Source organism: Phyllobates terribilis, unplaced genomic scaffold (genome assembly GCF_046119375.1).
Source record: "Phyllobates terribilis strain yellow unplaced genomic scaffold, ASM4611937v1 Scaffold_2549__1_contigs__length_124670, whole genome shotgun sequence".
NCBI lineage: Eukaryota > Metazoa > Chordata > Amphibia > Anura > Dendrobatidae > Phyllobates > Phyllobates terribilis.
The window spans coordinates 79,421-93,965 of record NW_027365306.1 but is presented as its reverse complement, the minus strand read 5'-3'; the positions used below and the strand labels follow the sequence as shown (position 1 = coordinate 93,965).

General features: G+C 49.0%; 7 non-coding genes and 1 pseudogene across 7 annotated transcripts; all 8 read left to right on the top strand.

Annotated features, from left to right (window-relative positions):
• The first annotated feature begins 124 nt into the window (after positions 1–124).
• LOC141246375 (U2 spliceosomal RNA) lies at positions 125–202 on the top strand (annotated as a pseudogene).
• Positions 203–5,766: 5,564 nt separating this feature from the next.
• LOC141246417 (U2 spliceosomal RNA) lies at positions 5,767–5,960 on the top strand. The gene has a single exon (XR_012310010.1). It is a non-coding gene; the product is annotated as a U2 spliceosomal RNA (small nuclear RNA).
• A 1,115-nt stretch (positions 5,961–7,075) lies between these two features.
• LOC141246404 (U2 spliceosomal RNA) lies at positions 7,076–7,266 on the top strand. Its single transcript, XR_012309997.1, has one exon. It is a non-coding gene; the product is annotated as a U2 spliceosomal RNA (small nuclear RNA).
• A 1,115-nt stretch (positions 7,267–8,381) lies between these two features.
• LOC141246403 (U2 spliceosomal RNA) lies at positions 8,382–8,572 on the top strand. The gene has a single exon (XR_012309996.1). It is a non-coding gene; the product is annotated as a U2 spliceosomal RNA (small nuclear RNA).
• Positions 8,573–9,685: 1,113 nt separating this feature from the next.
• Positions 9,686–9,876, top strand: LOC141246402 (U2 spliceosomal RNA). The gene has a single exon (XR_012309995.1). It is a non-coding gene; the product is annotated as a U2 spliceosomal RNA (small nuclear RNA).
• Positions 9,877–10,991: 1,115 nt separating this feature from the next.
• Positions 10,992–11,182, top strand: LOC141246400 (U2 spliceosomal RNA). The gene has a single exon (XR_012309993.1). It is a non-coding gene; the product is annotated as a U2 spliceosomal RNA (small nuclear RNA).
• Positions 11,183–12,297: 1,115 nt separating this feature from the next.
• LOC141246399 (U2 spliceosomal RNA) lies at positions 12,298–12,488 on the top strand. Its single transcript, XR_012309992.1, has one exon. It is a non-coding gene; the product is annotated as a U2 spliceosomal RNA (small nuclear RNA).
• Positions 12,489–13,603: 1,115 nt separating this feature from the next.
• On the top strand, positions 13,604–13,794 carry LOC141246398 (U2 spliceosomal RNA). Its single transcript, XR_012309991.1, has one exon. It is a non-coding gene; the product is annotated as a U2 spliceosomal RNA (small nuclear RNA).
• The last annotated feature ends 751 nt before the right edge of the window (positions 13,795–14,545 follow it).

The following is a 14,545-nucleotide window of genomic DNA, read 5'->3' as shown; positions in this document are numbered from 1 at the left end:
GCAGGCATGTAAGGGATCTAGAGGTTGACAACATGTCTTCTTAACGGGAGTCCAGGAGCTCATCTCTACAAATGGACTTTTCAGGATCCTTGGGTGGCTCCGTAGTTTGAAACCAATTCTGGTTATCGCTTCTCGGCCTTTTGGCTAAGATCAAGTGTAGTATCTGTTCTTATAAGAACACAAGAGCTACGATCTACACTTGACGAGAGCGATCGAACTCGGAAGGAGAAGAGCTTCGGAGCCCAGCTGACATCGGAGAAGGAAGGCGGATATCGGTGGGAGGAAGAAGCTCTAAAGAATCCAGAAGAAGACGAAGACTCGGAGAAGAATCGGGCTGTCCTGTGGAATCTTCGAGGAAGAAAATCATCGAGACAAAGACCTTTCGGGGAATTTGTCCAGAACACGACGGGAGAAGAATCTGCATAGCTCCACCCATTCCGGGAAAAGTTCCAGATCCAGCTCCAAGAAGTAACTGCAGGAGGAAAGCCATGGCAAGCGCTGCGAGGAAGGCCGAAAAGAAGAGCCTGGAGCAGGGGACAGCCAGGAGGGCCCAGCCAGGAGCCGATTCTGACCCCAAGGACTCTGCCTCCACGACTGGCCAGCAGAAGGGACCCCAGAAGCCCCGCCACGAAGCTCCAGCCCTGGAGCCATGGATGCGGCAGACGGTGGCCCTGAAGCTGAAGGAAGTGGATGGGAGGGTGCCGGACATGTCCTCGGACGTGTTCTGCCAGAAGATGCTGCTGGATCGAGGCTTCTCCAGGTCGGACACCCTCAGCATCCAGACCTTCTTGACGGGGATCTTCTTCGTCACCTTCGCCACTGTGAACACCTGCAGGAGGTTCTGGGAAATGGTAAGCGCAAAAGGACCAGATAATTCTTTCTCTGCCTTTACAGGTAGCTGCCCTATCCAGAGGGACGAAAGGAGGATCACGGTCTCCATGCGCAACCCGCACACCCCAGGCCAAGACATCTGTACCTTCCTGAGACGCTTCTGTTTGGTTGTGAAGGAACCTTCTCACATCCTGAATGGACTCGGCTTCTGGACAGGTAAGTGGTCGGTGACCGTTAGACTTCACAGGGACCTGGCGTACTCAGACGGACTTCGGCACCTGCCCCCGACATTCTCCCTGGGCAACTCCTACGGCCTCATCTATTACCCGGACATGCCGCGGAACTGCAGGAGATGCGGCAAGAACGGCCACGAGATGAAGGACTGCAAGGAGGATGCCTGCAGGATTTGTCGAGTGACGGGACACAGCTCGAAGGACTGCCCGAAGAAGACGTCCTGCAACCTGTGTGGGCTGGCGGCTCATCTGTACAAGGATTGCCCCAAGCGTGAGAGATCCTGGGCATCGGTGGTTGCGACGACCCCAGCTACGGAGGACAAGGCCCCGATGACCAGGCCTGTGAAGGTCAAGGACGCGACGACCAAGGCCCCAGCGGCCAAGGCCGAGACGACCAAGGCCAAAGCGGTCAAGGAGTCGGTGGCCAAAGCCCCAGCGACGGTCCCAGCAGCTCCGAAGCAGAAGAAAAAGTCAAAGGAGGGTAAGAGTTCTGTCACCCCTCTCTCGATCCCTCCCCCTGCCACCCCCGTCCAATCCCCCCCCACCCCGGCCACCCCTGCTGAGGATTCCACTTCCTCTTCCTCCTTCCCCTACTCCTCAGCAGGTGTCCTTTCCCCTGCCCCGGCAGCCACTCTCCCTCCCCAGACCATGGTAGCGGTGGAATTAACCTTTCCTCCACCCGCCGCTATCTATTCCGAGGAGGATTTTCCCCTTCTTGTCTCCCCAGTTCCAACCCGGGGAAAGAGGAAGGTGGAGGACAGCCCTGCTACTGAATCCTCCAAAAAGAAGATTCTGGATTTCGTAGGCGAAAAGGAGGATACCCTCCCTGAGCCAGAAGAGATGGAGCACATGGTTGAGACCCTGGTGGCCGAGCCAGAAGAGGAGGAACTGGTGGTCGCCGAGATCGAGGCCGCGCTGCTTGACCAGATGGAGGAAGAGGGCCTGCTGGTGATCCCGTCACCAGCAGTCAACACCGACGAGGGACCACCCGACCGGAGTGGTAACTAAGGTGTATTGCCTGCGCTAACTTTTTCTTTTTTCCCTACATGATGGCTAATATTAACTTATTTTCCATTAATGTCAGGAGCATCAAGGACAAGTTCAGACGTCAGACTATTTATGCCTTCCTTACTTCCCAGTTGTGTGATGTTTATATGTTGCAGGAATGTTCCCTTCCCTCCTCTAGGTCCTTCAAACATCTGGCCAGGGAGTGGTCCCACGGTCCATCCTACTGGTCCGGTGGGGGTGACTGCAAGTCTGCGGGGGTCGCAATTCTGATCAGGGGGGGCGCATTCACGCTTGAGTCCGTCCAGGAGCTCATCTGCGGCAGGGCTCTTGTTGTAGATGGCAACTGGGCGGGAGAACCTGTCAGGTTCATCAACGTGTATGCGTCCCCACTGAAGAATGAGCATTTGGAGCTTTTCCAGACCCTGCGGCTTCAGCTTGCCACCACCAGGACCTTAGTGATGGCCGGGGATTTCAACTGCCCCATCGAGGAGGATGGTCGTAGTTCTGGCACATCTGCCAAGTTGGACATCACGTCCAAGCTGCTCATCGAGATGGTAACCGAGGCCTCTCTTCAGGACGTGGTGGGCTCCATGGGGAGAGGCTCCACGAACTATTCGTGGAGCCGACCCGATGGCTCACTCCGCTCCAGGATTGACTTTGTGTTCACCTCTCGGGCAGTCAGGCAGAGTAGGCACTCGATGGTCTCCTGCTTCTTCTCCGACCACAGAGCCATTCACTTACAAGGTGTCCTCGGCGACGGTTTTCCGTCCGGCCCCGGCTCCTGGAAGCTGAATTGTGCTCTGCTGGCTCAGGATGAAGTCGTGGAGGAGCTGAGAGCAGCCTACGCAATGTGGCAGTCCTACAAGGGTAGCTTCCAAACAGTCTCTGACTGGTGGGAATATGTTAAACTTGAGTTTCGCTGTTTCTTTCAGGCCAAGGGTCGACAACAGGCGTGTGAGAAGAGGAGGGACTTCAGAGGGCTGCAGCGCGAGCTGCGGTCGCTGCAGGACCTTCTTCACTGCGGCTGGGACGTGAGGGAGGAGCTGGAGGAGACCAAGAAGAGCCTGAAAAGGCACTTTGAGGAGGAGTCCAAGCGAATCGTCTTCCGTTCCAAAGTGGAGAATCTGGAGAAGGGTGAGAAATGTAACTCATTCTTTTTCAGGAAACTTCATGCCGGTCACACGCCCCTGAACGAGCTGCGAGACGAGAGCGGAAACATGCGACGTGGGAAGGAGGACGTGATGAGGGTCGTCAGCGACTTCTACAGCGAACTCTACTCCCACAAGACTACCGACCCCGACGCTGCTGATAAGTTCCTGTCAGGTATCACTAACCATCTTGATCCTGCAGGCACGGCAGCCTTGGACAAACCTCTGATGGTGGGCGAATTGCTCTCTGCCGCTAAATCCTTTAGGACCGGCAGGACCCCGGGCAGTGATGGTCTTCCAGCGGAGCTCTATGTAGCGCTGGGAGACCTCATCTGTCCGGACCTGTTGGACCTGTACGAGGAGATGGTGGTGGAGGGTAGAATGCCTCTATCTTTGAGGGAAGGAATGGTCACGATCCTGTACAAGCGGAAGGGAGAGAGGTGCGACCTGAGGAATTGGCGTCCCATCACTCTGCTCAACGTGGACTACAAGATCCTGGCCAAGACGATGGCGACACGACTTAAGACGGTCATCGGACGGATCATCCACCCGGACCAGACCTGCGGCATCCCTGGACGTCGCATCGCAGACAGCCTCGCTCTCGTGCGGGACACGGTCGAGTACATCAAGGTCCGCCGCGCACACGCGGCCCTGGTCTCCTTGGATCAGGAGAAGGCCTTCGACCGGGTTTCCCACGAGTTCATGGGCCGAGCTCTGCACCGGTTAGGTTTGGGTAACATGTTTTGTTCGTATGTCCGTCTGATGTATTTTGATATCCACAGCTCGGTGTTGGTGAACGGCTGGAAGACTGACCCCTTCCCTGTCCTCTCTGGGGTCAGACAAGGCTGCCCTCTATCACCTCTTCTTTTTGTTTGTGTTATAGAACTCTTCGCAGAGGCTATCCGGCAGAATGGAGAGATCAGAGGGATCACCGCACCGGGTCCGGGACGACACGAGGTCAAGTGCTCGCTCTACATGGACGACGTCACCGTCTTCTGCGCTGATCGTGGTTCAGTCGACGCCCTTGTCCAGACGTGTGAGAGGTTCGGCCGGGCTTCAGGGGCCAAAGTCAACTGCAGGAAGTCGGAAGCCATGCTCTTCGGGGATTGGCAGCCGGCCTCCTCTGCCCCCTTCCCCTTCAACATTCAACCGGATTTCCTCAAGGTGCTGGGAGTCTGGTTCGGGAAGGAAGGAGCGGCCCTCAAGTCCTGGCAAGAACGCTTGGCCAAGGTGAAGCAACGGATCGGACTCTGGAGCCTCAGACACCTCACTTGTGAGGGTAAGGCACTCGTCCTGCGTAATGAGGTCCTGCCCGTCTTGCAGTACACGGCGCAGGCCTGGCCCCCACACGTCACTGTGTGCAGGGCCATTACCAAGACAGTGTTTCACTTTGTCTGGGGATCCAAGATGGACAGAGTCAGGCGGGCCGTCATGTACAAGGAGCCTCGCAAGGGTGGGAAGGGCGTTCCAGATATCCCCACCCTCCTGCGATCCTCTTTTGTGTGAGATTGTGTCCGCCGGACTTTGCAAGTCAAGAATGGCTCCGCGGGCAGGTCCATGTCTCACTTCTTCCTGCTTCCTCTTTGGAGGCGACTCGGCTGGGACAAGTGGGACAGCTCCTTCCCCTACAACTGGACGACGCCATGGTTCTACGGAGACGTCGTTCGATTTGTGGGGGAGCATCAACTGGAGGGACTCAAGCCCGACTTGTGGAAGCCCAAAACTATCCACAAGCTAATCAGAGCCAAGGATGACGTGGAGAACATCACAGGACTTCACCAGGACACGCTGGAGACTGTGTGGACAAATGTGTCGTCTGACAGGCTGACCAACGGGCACAAGGACTTGTCGTGGATGGCGATTCAGGGCGGACTGCCCGTCCGGTCATTCATGCATGCCCGGAACCTGTGCAAGACCCGGTACTGCCCAAGGTGCCCCTTCGTGGAGGAAACATCTTTGCACACTTTTTGGGACTGCGGATTTGCACAGCGCCTATTGACTGCACTTGAGGACGACCTGAGGAACTCTGTCCCCAGGGCGAGCCTATCGCACCATTCTGTGCTTTATGGACTATTCCCTGGGGTTCATACCGTCGGAGCCATCCAGGAGGCTTGGCGCCTTATGAACTGCTTCAAGGATGCCGTTTGGGTCGCCAGGAACCGGCTCATCTTGAGGAGGGAGAGGATGTCCATCCAGGACTGCCGCAGGCTGATCCACAGCCTGCTCAGAGACTATTCCATCATGGACGGTCCGGAGGACGAGGATGAGGACTAAACCCCTCCTCCCCCTCTCCCCTTATGTGTCTTGTCTTTCAATAAAGCTTCGGGCCTGTGATTTTCCCCTCCCCATCCCCTTTTTCCCAATCCCTATCCCTTATCACGGTTCGTCGTACTGTATTGATTGACATGCTTTTTCTTTCAGATTGAGTGTTTTGTGTAGCATAGGGGTGCGATGTGTCTAGTTAGTGCGTCGTATCCTCATGCTATGTAAATATGATGTAGAATTCTGTGTGTACTGGGCTGCGGCACTGTACACTGTCTGTTAACTTATTTTTTGTGCTAATAAAAGATATATTCAATCAAAAAAATCTGTTCTTATCAGTTTAATATCTGATACGTCCCCTATCTGGGGACCATATATTAAATGGATTTTTAGAACAGGGAGATGGAAAAAGAGCTTGCTCTGTCCACTCCATGCATTGACCTGGTATTGCAGTATCTCCAGGACCGGTGCACCCCTTCTTTAATGCAGTTTCTAAAATCAGAAAGAATTGAATTCAATGTTTTTTGTTCATTTTGCTTGTTTGTCGGATTTTGGGATGGACTCTTTGGCTTTGCTTTTCTTCTCCTCATTGGATTTTTCATGTTCAAAGTTGCAGAAGCCAGATTACAAGCTCATTTTGGTTCAACTTCAGCAACTGTGCATTGCATTGCCATGTAATGTAATGCAATGCTATCTTTCTAGCTCTCCCTTTTTACTTCCTTTTGGATAAACAGACATATTAGGCAAGCATTTTGGAGCTTTCACCTAAATAACTACAGGTGGTGAGATAAGCTGCACAATATAATTGACCTTTCAGTATATTGTTGCACACACACCATCTATTTAGCAAATGCCCTTGTTATCAACAGCAGCCTTTTAAACTCACCTGAGCTAACAGGTATGTGCGCTGGTTACTCTGCTGCGCTTAAAATTTCTTTTTTGGTTTGCTACAATGCCTTTTCTGAAACGTTGTCTCCCTCTGCTGGAACACTGACTTCTTTCATTTAATGCCTGCAGACTATAAAAGAGAACCCACCCCAAAAAGTTTGGTTGATTAGTCTGTGGCATTCTGTTAAACTGTTGCTTATGGCGGTCTCTGTGAGCTTCTCAGCGACATTCAGCCAGCCAGGTATCCTGCCTGCAGTAGATGGAATGTGGCAATGGAACGCTGGCTGCGCGTGTCATAATAGGCTCTGAGCCTTTATATACCTGTGCACAGCAGCAGCCACCTTCAGTCTGCTGCTGGACAGCCAGCAGCAGCAGCAGCAGGAGAGGTATGTAATCAGCAGCCCTCCTGCTAAGGGTAGACAGCTGCTCGTTCCACCCCACCCCCCGCCTTAATTGGTTCTCCTCCCTTCCAACGGTGTTGAGGCGGGTGGGAACAGCAGGGGGTGAAGGTGCTGTGTTTAAAGAGGTGGAGTTATGCAGATCTAAAACGCGTGGATTGCAGCAGCAGCAAGCCGAAAAGTGCAGGCATGTAAGGGATTTAGAGGTTGACAACATGTCTTCTTAACGGGAGTCCAGGAGCTCATCTCCACAAATGGACTTTTCAGGATCCTTGGGTGGCTCCGTAGTTTGAAACCAATTCTGGTTATCGCTTCTCGGCCTTTTGGCTAAGATCAAGTGTAGTATCTGTTCTTATCAGTTTAATATCTGATACGTCCCCTATCTGGGGACCATATATTAAATGGATTTTTAGAACAGGGAGATGGAAAAAGAGCTTGCTCTGTCCACTCCACGCATTGACCTGGTATTGCAGTATCTCCAGGACCGGTGCACCCCTTCTTTAATGCAGTTTCTAAAATCAGAAAGAATTGAATTCAATGTTTTTTGTTCATTTTGCTTGTTTGTCGGATTTTGGGATGGACTCTTTGGCTTTGCTTTTCTTCTCCTCATTGGATTTTTCATGTTCAAAGTTGCAGAAGCCAGATTACAAGCTCATTTTGGTTCAACTTCAGCAACTGTGCATTGCATTGCCATGTAATGTAATGCAATGCTATCTTTCTAGCTCTCCCTTTTTACTTCCTTTTGGATAAACAGACATATTAGGCAAGCATTTTGGAGCTTTCACCTAAATAACTACAGGTGGTGAGATAAGCTGCACAATATAATTGACCTTTCAGTATATTGTTGCACACACACCATCTATTTAGCAAATGCCCTTGTTATCAACAGCAGCCTTTTAAACTCACCTGAGCTAACAGGTATGTGCGCTGGTTACTCTGCTGCGCTTAAAATTTCTTTTTTGGTTTGCTACAATGCCTTTTCTGAAACGTTGTCTCCCTCTGCTGGAACACTGACTTCTTTCATTTAATGCCTGCAGACTATAAAAGAGAACCCAACCCAAAAAGTTTGGTTGATTAGTCTGTGGCATTCTGTTAAATTGTTGCTTATGGCGGTCTCTGTGAGCTTCTCAGCGACATTCAGCCAGCCAGGTATCCTGCCTGCAGTAGATGGAATGTGGCAATGGAACGCTGGCTGCGCGTGTCATAATAGGCTCTGAGCCTTTATATACCTGTGCACAGCAGCAGCCACCTTCAGTCTGCTGCTGGACAGCCAGCAGCAGCAGCAGCAGGAGAGGTATGTAATCAGCAGCCCTCCTGCTAAGGGTAGACAGCTGCTCGTTCCACCCCACCCCCCGCCTTAATTGGTTCTCCTCCCTTCCAACGGTGTTGAGGCGGGTGGGAACAGCAGGGGGTGAAGGTGCTGTGTTTAAAGAGGTGGAGTTATGCAGATCTAAAACGCGTGGATTGCAGCAGCAGCAAGCCGAAAAGTGCAGGCATGTAAGGGATCTAGAGGTTGACAACATGTCTTCTTAACGGGAGTCCAGGAGCTCATCTCCACAAATGGACTTTTCAGGATCCTTGGGTGGCTCCGTAGTTTGAAACCAATTCTGGTTATCGCTTCTCGGCCTTTTGGCTAAGATCAAGTGTAGTATCTGTTCTTATCAGTTTAATATCTGATACGTCCCCTATCTGGGGACCATATATTAAATGGATTTTTAGAACAGGGAGATGGAAAAAGAGCTTGCTCTGTCCACTCCACGCATTGACCTGGTATTGCAGTATCTCCAGGACCGGTGCACCCCTTCTTTAATGCAGTTTCTAAAATCAGAAAGAATTGAATTCAATGTTTTTTGTTCATTTTGCTTGTTTGTCGGATTTTGGGATGGACTCTTTGGCTTTGCTTTTCTTCTCCTCATTGGATTTTTCATGTTCAAAGTTGCAGAAGCCAGATTACAAGCTCATTTTGGTTCAACTTCAGCAACTGTGCATTGCATTGCCATGTAATGTAATGCAATGCTATCTTTCTAGCTCTCCCTTTTTACTTACTTTTGGATAAACAGACATATTAGGCAAGCATTTTGGAGCTTTCACCTAAATAACTACAGGTGGTGAGATAAGCTGCACAATATAATTGACCTTTCAGTATATTGTTGCACACACACCATCTATTTAGCAAATGCCCTTGTTGTCAACAGCAGCCTTTTAAACTCACCTGAGCTAACAGGTATGTGCGCTGGTTACTCTGCTGCGCTTAAAATTTCTTTTTTGGTTTGCTACAATGCCTTTTCTGAAACGTTGTCTCCCTCTGCTGGAACACTGACTTCTTTCATTTAATGCCTGCAGACTATAAAAGAGAACCCAACCCAAAAAAGTTTGATTGATTAGTCTGTGGCATTCTGTTAAACTGTTGCTTATGGCGGTCTCTGTGAGCTTCTCAGCGACATTCAGCCAGCCAGGTATCCTGCCTGCAGTAGATGGAATGTGGCAATGGAACGCTGGCTGCGCGTGTCATAATAGGCTCTGAGCCTTTATATACCTGTGCACAGCAGCAGCCACCTTCAGTCTGCTGCTGGACAGCCAGCAGCAGCAGCAGGAGAGGTATGTAATCAGCAGCCCTCCTGCTAAGGGTAGACAGCTGCTCGTTCCACCCCACCCCCCGCCTTAATTGGTTCTCCTCCCTTCCAACGGTGTTGAGGCGGGTGGGAACAGCAGGGGGTGAAGGTGCTGTGTTTAAAGAGGTGGAGTTATGCAGATCTAAAACGCGTGGATTGCAGCAGCAGCAAGCCGAAAAGTGCAGGCATGTAAGGGATCTAGAGGTTGACAACATGTCTTCTTAACGGGAGTCCAGGAGCTCATCTCCACAAATGGACTTTTCAGGATCCTTGGGTGGCTCCGTAGTTTGAAACCAATTCTGGTTATCGCTTCTCGGCCTTTTGGCTAAGATCAAGTGTAGTATCTGTTCTTATCAGTTTAATATCTGATACGTCCCCTATCTGGGGACCATATATTAAATGGATTTTTAGAACAGGGAGATGGAAAAAGAGCTTGCTCTGTCCACTCCACGCATTGACCTGGTATTGCAGTATCTCCAGGACCGGTGCACCCCTTCTTTAATGCAGTTTCTAAAATCAGAAAGAATTGAATTCAATGTTTTTTGTTCATTTTGCTTGTTTGTCGGATTTTGGGATGGACTCTTTGGCTTTGCTTTTCTTCTCCTCATTGGATTTTTCATGTTCAAAGTTGCAGAAGCCAGATTACAAGCTCATTTTGGTTCAACTTCAGCAACTGTGCATTGCATTGCCATGTAATGTAATGCAATGCTATCTTTCTAGCTCTCCCTTTTTACTTCCTTTTGGATAAACAGACATATTAGGCAAGCATTTTGGAGCTTTCACCTAAATAACTACAGGTGGTGAGATAAGCTGCACAATATAATTGACCTTTCAGTATATTGTTGCACACACACCATCTATTTAGCAAATGCCCTTGTTATCAACAGCAGCCTTTTAAACTCACCTGAGCTAACAGGTATGTGCGCTGGTTACTCTGCTGCGCTTAAAATTTCTTTTTTGGTTTGCTACAATGCCTTTTCTGAAACGTTGTCTCCCTCTGCTGGAACACTGACTTCTTTCATTTAATGCCTGCAGACTATAAAAGAGAACCCAACCCAAAAAGTTTGGTTGATTAGTCTGTGGCATTCTGTTAAACTGTTGCTTATGGCGGTCTCTGTGAGCTTCTCAGCGACATTCAGCCAGCCAGGTATCCTGCCTGCAGTAGATGGAATGTGGCAATGGAACGCTGGCTGCGTGTGTCATAATAGGCTCTGAGCCTTTATATACCTGTGCACAGCAGCAGCCACCTTCAGTCTGCTGCTGGACAGCCAGCAGCAGCAGCAGCAGGAGAGGTATGTAATCAGCAGCCCTCCTGCTAAGGGTAGACAGCTGCTCGTTCCACCCCACCCCCCGCCTTAATTGGTTCTCCTCCCTTCCAACGGTGTTGAGGCGGGTGGGAACAGCAGGGGGTGAAGGTGCTGTGTTTAAAGAGGTGGAGTTATGCAGATCTAAAACGCGTGGATTGCAGCAGCAGCAAGCCGAAAAGTGCAGGCATGTAAGGGATCTAGAGGTTGACAACATGTCTTCTTAACGGGAGTCCAGGAGCTCATCTCCACAAATGGACTTTTCAGGATCCTTGGGTGGCTCCGTAGTTTGAAACCAATTCTGGTTATCGCTTCTCGGCCTTTTGGCTAAGATCAAGTGTAGTATCTGTTCTTATCAGTTTAATATCTGATACGTCCCCTATCTGGGGACCATATATTAAATGGATTTTTAGAACAGGGAGATGGAAAAAGAGCTTGCTCTGTCCACTCCACGCATTGACCTGGTATTGCAGTATCTCCAGGACCGGTGCACCCCTTCTTTAATGCAGTTTCTAAAATCAGAAAGAATTGAATTCAATGTTTTTTGTTCATTTTGCTTGTTTGTCGGATTTTGGGATGGACTCTTTGGCTTTGCTTTTCTTCTCCTCATTGGATTTTTCATGTTCAAAGTTGCAGAAGCCAGATTACAAGCTCATTTTGGTTCAACTTCAGCAACTGTGCATTGCATTGCCATGTAATGTGATGCAATGCTATCTTTCTAGCTCTCCCTTTTTACTTCCTTTTGGATAAACAGACATATTAGGCAAGCATTTTGGAGCTTTCACCTAAATAACTACAGGTGGTGAGATAAGCTGCACAATATAATTGACCTTTCAGTATATTGTTGCACACACACCATCTATTTAGCAAATGCCCTTGTTATCAACAGCAGCCTTTTAAACTCACCTGAGCTAACAGGTATGTGCGCTGGTTACTCTGCTGCGCTTAAAATTTCTTTTTTGGTTTGCTACAATGCCTTTTCTGAAACGTTGTCTCCTTCTGCTGGAACACTGACTTCTTTCATTTAATGCCTGCAGACTATAAAAGAGAACCCAACCCAAAAAGTTTGGTTGATTAGTCTGTGGCATTCTGTTAAACTGTTGCTTATGGCGGTCTCTGTGAGCTTCTCAGCGACATTCAGCCAGCCAGGTATCCTGCCTGCAGTAGATGGAATGTGGCAATGGAACGCTGGCTGCGCGTGTCATAATAGGCTCTGAGCCTTTATATACCTGTGCACAGCAGCAGCCACCTTCAGTCTGCTGCTGGACAGCCAGCAGCAGCAGCAGCAGGAGAGGTATGTAATCAGGAGCCCTCCTGCTAAGGGTAGACAGCTGCTCGTTCCACCCCACCCCCCGCCTTAATTGGTTCTCCTCCCTTCCAACGGTGTTGAGGTGGGTGGGAACAGCAGGGGGTGAAGGTGCTGTGTTTAAAGAGGTGGAGTTATGCAGATCTAAAACGCGTGGATTGCAGCAGCAGCAAGCCGAAAAGTGCAGGCATGTAAGGGATCTAGAGGTTGACAACATGTCTTCTTAACGGGAGTCCAGGAGCTCATCTCCACAAATGGACTTTTCAGGATCCTTGGGTGGCTCCGTAGTTTGAAACCAATTCTGGTTATCGCTTCTCGGCCTTTTGGCTAAGATCAAGTGTAGTATCTGTTCTTATCAGTTTAATATCTGATACGTCCCCTATCTGGGGACCATATATTAAATGGATTTTTAGAACAGGGAGATGGAAAAAGAGCTTGCTCTGTCCACTCCACGCATTGACCTGGTATTGCAGTATCTCCAGGACCGGTGCACCCCTTCTTTAATGCAGTTTCTAAAATCAGAAAGAATTGAATTCAATGTTTTTTGTTCATTTTGCTTGTTTGTCGGATTTTGGGATGGACTCTTTGGCTTTGCTTTTCTTCTCCTCATTGGATTTTTCATGTTCAAAGTTGCAGAAGCCAGATTACAAGCTCATTTTGGTTCAACTTCAGCAACTGTGCATTGCATTGCCATGTAATGTGATGCAATGCTATCTTTCTAGCTCTCCCTTTTTACTTCCTTTTGGATAAACAGACATATTAGGCAAGCATTTTGGAGCTTTCACCTAAATAACTACAGGTGGTGAGATAAGCTGCACAATATAATTGACCTTTCAGTATATTGTTGCACACACACCATCTATTTAGCAAATGCCCTTGTTATCAACAGCAGCCTTTTAAACTCACCTGAGCTAACAGGTATGTGCGCTGGTTACTCTGCTGCGCTTAAAATTTCTTTTTTGGTTTGCTACAATGCCTTTTCTGAAACGTTGTCTCCTTCTGCTGGAACACTGACTTCTTTCATTTAATGCCTGCAGACTATAAAAGAGAACCCAACCCAAAAAGTTTGGTTGATTAGTCTGTGGCATTCTGTTAAACTGTTGCTTATGGCGGTCTCTGTGAGCTTCTCAGCGACATTCAGCCAGCCAGGTATCCTGCCTGCAGTAGATGGAATGTGGCAATGGAACGCTGGCTGCGCGGGTCATAATAGGCTCTGAGCCTTTATATACCTGTGCACAGCAGCAGCCACCTTCAGTCTGCTGCTGGACAGCCAGCAGCAGCAGCAGCAGGAGAGGTATGTAATCAGGAGCCCTCCTGCTAAGGGTAGACAGCTGCTCGTTCCACCCCACCCCCCGCCTTAATTGGTTCTCCTCCCTTCCAACGGTGTTGAGGCGGGTGGGAACAGCAGGGGGTGAAGGTGCTGTGTTTAAAGAGGTGGAGTTATGCAGATCTAAAACGCGTGGATTGCAGCAGCAGCAAGCCGAAAAGTGCAGGCATGTAAGGGATCTAGAGGTTGACAACATGTCTTCTTAACGGGAGTCCAGGAGCTCATCTCCACAAATGGACTTTTCAGGATCCTTGGGTGGCTCCGTAGTTTGAAACCAATTCTGGTTATCGCTTCTCGGCCTTTTGGCTAAGATCAAGTGTAGTATCTGTTCTTATCAGTTTAATATCTGATACGTCCCCTATCTGGGGACCATATATTAAATGGATTTTTAGAACAGGGAGATGGAAAAAGAGCTTGCTCTGTCCACTCCACGCATTGACCTGGTATTGCAGTATCTCCAGGACCGGTGCACCCCTTCTTTAATGCAGTTTCTAAAATCAGAAAGAATTGAATTCAATGTTTTTTGTTCATTTTGCTTGTTTGTCGGATTTTGGGATGGACTCTTTGGCTTTGCTTTTCTTCTCCTCATTGGATTTTTCATGTTCAAAGTTGCAGAAGCCAGATTACAAGCTCATTTTGGTTCAACTTCAGCAACTGTGCATTGCATTGCCATGTAATGTGATGCAATGCTATCTTTCTAGCTCTCCCTTTTTACTTCCTTTTGGATAAACAGACATATTAGGCAAGCATTTTGGAGCTTTCACCTAAATAACTACAGGTGGTGAGATAAGCTGCACAATATAATTGACCTTTCAGTATATTGTTGCACACACACCATCTATTTAGCAAATGCCCTTGTTATCAACAGCAGCCTTTTAAACTCACCTGAGCTAACAGGTATGTGCGCTGGTTACTCTGCTGCGCTTAAAATTTCTTTTTTGGTTTGCTACAATGCCTTTTCTGAAACGTTGTCTCCTTCTGCTGGAACACTGACTTCTTTCATTTAATGCCTGCAGACTATAAAAGAGAACCCAACCCAAAAAGTTTGGTTGATTAGTCTGTGGCATTCTGTTAAACTGTTGCTTATGGCGGTCTCTGTGAGCTTCTCAGCGACATTCAGCCAGCCAGGTATCCTGCCTGCAGTAGATGGAATGTGGCAATGGAACGCTGGCTGCGCGTGTCATAATAGGCTCTGAGCCTTTATATACCTGTGCACAGCAGCAGCCAC